The sequence below is a fragment of the Arachis hypogaea genome, chromosome 18, assembly GCF_003086295.3.
Source record: "Arachis hypogaea cultivar Tifrunner chromosome 18, arahy.Tifrunner.gnm2.J5K5, whole genome shotgun sequence".
NCBI classification, from domain to species: Eukaryota; Viridiplantae; Streptophyta; class Magnoliopsida; order Fabales; family Fabaceae; genus Arachis; species Arachis hypogaea.
In genome coordinates, this window is record NC_092053.1 from 81018604 (window position 1) to 81022696 (window position 4093).

At 43.0% G+C, this 4093-nt stretch overlaps 1 non-coding gene across 1 annotated transcript; it reads right to left on the minus strand.

Annotated features, from left to right (window-relative positions):
* Positions 1-771: 771 nt before the first annotated feature.
* On the minus strand, positions 772-879 carry LOC112774427 (small nucleolar RNA R71). Its single transcript, XR_003188919.1, has one exon. It is a non-coding gene; the product is annotated as a small nucleolar RNA R71 (small nucleolar RNA).
* Between the last annotated feature and the right edge of the window lie 3214 nt (positions 880-4093).

Consider the following 4093-nt stretch of genomic DNA (forward strand, 5'->3'; position numbering starts at 1 on the left):
TAACTCCTTTTCAAAAATAATTTTCGAAAATTCCCTCCTTCTCTCTCATCCTATTCTATTTATTCATTCATATCCTAACATCTCATCTCACATCTCTTCCATTCGTACAGTTGTGTTTCTTCCTTTACATCACATCCTTTATCTCCCCCTTTTCTTCTACTCACATAAGGGAACCTCTATACTGTGGTAAAGAGAATCTCTATTATTATTATTATTCTGTGCCTTCTTCTTTGTCATATGAGCAGGAGCAAGGATAAGAACATTCTTGTGGAAGCAGATCCAGAACCTGAAAGGACTCTGAAGAGAAAATTAAGAGAAGCTAAAATACAACAATCCAGAGATAACCTTTCAGAAATTTTCAAACAGGCAGAGGAGATGGCAGCTGAAAATAATAATAATGTAAGGAAGATGCTTGGTGACTTTACTGCACCTAATTCCAATTTACATGGAAGAAGCATCTCCATTCCTGCCATTGGAGCAAACAATTTTGAGCTGAAACCTCAATTAGTTTCTCTGATGCAGCAGAACTGCAAGTTTCATGGACTTCCATCTGAAGATCCTTTTCAGTTCTTAACTGAATTCTTGCAGATATGTGATACTGTTAAGACTAATGGAGTAGATCCTGAAGTCTACAGGCTCATGCTTTTCCCTTTTGCTGTAAGAGACAGAGCTAGAATATGGTTGGACTCTCAACCTAAAGATAGCCTGAACTCTTGGGATAAGCTGGTCACGGCTCTCTTAGCCAAGTACTTTCCTCCTCAAAAGCTGAGCAAGCTTAGAGCTGATGTTCAAACCTTCAGACAGAAAGAAGGTGAATCTCTCTATGAAGCTTGGGAAAGATACAAACAGTTGACCAAAAAGTGTCCTTCTGACATGCTTTCAGAATGGACCATCCTGGATATATTCTATGATGGTTTATCTGAGCTATCAAAGATGTCATTGGATACCTCTGCAGGTGGATCCATTCACCTAAAGAAAACGCCTGCAGAAGCTCAAGAACTCATTGACATGGTTGCTAATAACCAGTTCATGTACACTTCTGAAAGGAATCCTGTGAGTAATGGGACGCCTATGAAGAAGGGAGTTCTTGAAGTTGATACTCTGAATGCCATATTGGCTCAGAACAAAATATTGACTCAGCAAGTCAATATGATTTCTCAGAGTCTGCATGGAATGCAAGCTGCATCCAACAGTACTCAAGAGGCATCTTCTGAAGAAGAAGCCTATGATCCTGAGAACCCTGCAATAGCAGAGGTAAATTACTTAGGTGAACCTTATGGAAACACCTATAACTCAACATGGAGAAATCATCCAAATTTCTCATGGAAGGATCAAAAGCCTCAACAAGGCTTTAATAATGGTGGAAGAAACAGGTTTAGCAATAGCAAGCCTTTTCCATCATCAACTCAGCAACAGACAGAGAACTCTGAACAAAATGCTTCTAAAATAGCAAATCTAGTCTCTGATCTATCTAAGGCCACAGTAAGTTTCATGAATGAAACAAGGTCTTCCATTAGAAATCTGGAAGCACAAGTGGGCCAGCTGAGTAAAAGGATCACTGAAATCCCTCCTAGTACTCTCCCAAGCAATACAGAAGAGAACCCAAAAGGAGAGTGCAAGGCCATTGACATAAGCGCCATGGCCGAACCTGTAAGGGAAGGAGAGGACGTGAATCCCAAGGAGGAAGACCTCCTGGGACGTCCAGTAATCAATAAGGAGCTTCCCTCTGAGGAACCAAAGGAATCTGAGACTCATCTAGAGACCGTAGAGATTCCATTGAACCTCCTTATGCCCTTCATGAGCTCTGATGAGTATTCCTCTTCTGAAGAGAATGAGGATGTCACTGAAGAGCAAACTGCCAAGTTTCTTGGTGCAATCATGAAGCTGAATGCCAAATTATTTGGCATTGATGCTTGGGAAGTTGAACCTCCCTTGTTCATCAATGAACTAAGTGACCTGGATCAACTGACATTGCCTCAGAAGAGACAGGATCCTGGAAAGTTCATAATACCCTGTACCATAGGCACCATGATCTTTAAGGCTCTGTGTGACCTTGGTTCAGGGATAAACCTCATGCCCCTCTCTGTAATAGAGAAACTGGGAATCTATGGGGTGCAAGCTGCTAAAATCTCACTAGAGATGGCAGACAGCTCAAGAAAACAGGCTTATGGACAAGTAGAAGATGTATTAGTAAAGGTTGAAGGCCTTTACATACCTACTGATTTCATAGTCCTGGATACTGGAAAGGAAGAGGATGAATCCATCATCCTAGGAAGACCTTTCCTGGCCACAGCAAGAGCTGTGATTGATGTTGACAGAGGTGAAATAGTCCTTCAATGGAATGAGAACTCCCTTGTATTCAAAACTCAAGGATCTCCCTCTGCAACCATGGGGAGGAAGCAGGAAAAGCTTCTCTCCAAGCAGAGTCAACCAGAGCCCCCACAGTCAAACTCTAAGTTTGGTGTTGGGAGGCCACAACCAAACTCTAAGTTTGGTGTTGAACTCCCATATCCAAACTCTAAGTTTGGTGTTGGAGAGTCTCAACAAAGCTCTGCACATCTGTGAGGCTCCATGAGAGCCCACTGTCAAGCTATTGACATTAAAGAAGCGCTTGTTGGGAGGCAACCCAATGTTTATCTAATTCTTTTTTTCATTGTTTTTCATGTTTTCTTAGGTTAATGATCATGTGGAGTCACAAAATAAATATAAAAATTGGAAACGGAATCAAAAACAGCAGAAGAAAAATCACACCCTGGAGGAGCATCTGTCTGGCGTTCAGCGCCAGAACAGAGCATGATTCTGGCGCTGAATGCCCAAAATAGGCAGCTTCTGGGCGCTGAACGCCAGAACAGGCATGGTTCTGGCGTTCAACGCCAGAAATGGCACACAGATGGGCGTTGAACGCCCAAAATGGCCACCAACCTGGCGCTGAACGCCCAGAGTTGGATACAAAGGCATTTTTACATGCCTAATGGGTGCAGGGATGTAAATCCTTGAACACCTCAGGATCTGTGGACCCCACAGGATCCACTCAGGATCTGTGGACCCCACAGGATCCCCACCTACCTCCACTCACTTCTTCTCACCACTCTCTTTCACACAACCTCATAAACACCCTTCCCTAAAAAACCCTTCACCAATCACCTCAATCTCTCTTCCCCATTAAACCTTCACCACTCACATCCACCCACTCTTCCCAATAAACCTACCTCATAAACTCCACCTACCTTCAAAATTCAAAACCAATTTCCCACCCAAACCCACCCATATGGCCGAAACCTTTCCCCCCTTCCCCTCCCTATATAAAGACCTCCATTCTTCATCAAATTCACACAACACACCCCTCTACCTCTCCTTAGCCGAAACCACATCTCCCTCTCCCTCTCCATATTTCTTCTTCTTCTTCCTCTATTCTTTTGTTTATTGCTCGAGGGCGAGCAATATTCTAAGTTTGGTGTGGTAAAAGCATAGCTTTTTTGTTTTTCCATTACCATTGATGGCACCTAAGACCGGAGAATCCTCTAGAAGAGGGAAAGGGAAGACAAAAGCTTCCACATCCGAGTCATGGGAGATGGAAAGGTTCATCTCCAAAGCCCATCAAGACCACTTCTATGATGTTGTGGCCAAGAAAAAGGTGATCCCTGAGGTCCCTTTTAAACTCAAAAGAAATGAGTATCCGGAGATCCGACATAAAATTCAAAAAAGAGGTTGGGAAGTTCTAACAAATCCCATCCAACAAGTCGGCATCCTAATGGTTCAAGAGTTCTATGCCAATGCATGGATCACCAAGAACCATGATCAAAGCAAGAACCCGGATCCAAAGAACTATGTTACAATGGTTCGGGGGAAATACTTAGATTTTAGTCCGGAAAATGTGAGGTTGGCGTTCAACTTACCATACATGGAAGAGAACGCACGCCCCTACACAAGGAGAGTCAACTTTGATCAAAGGTTGGACCAAGTCCTTATGGACATATGTGTAGAAGGAGCTCAATGGAAGATTGACTCCAAAGGCAAGCCGGTTCAACTAAGAAGATTGGACCTCAAGCCTATAGCTAGAGGATGGTTGGAGTTTATTCAATGCTCAATCATT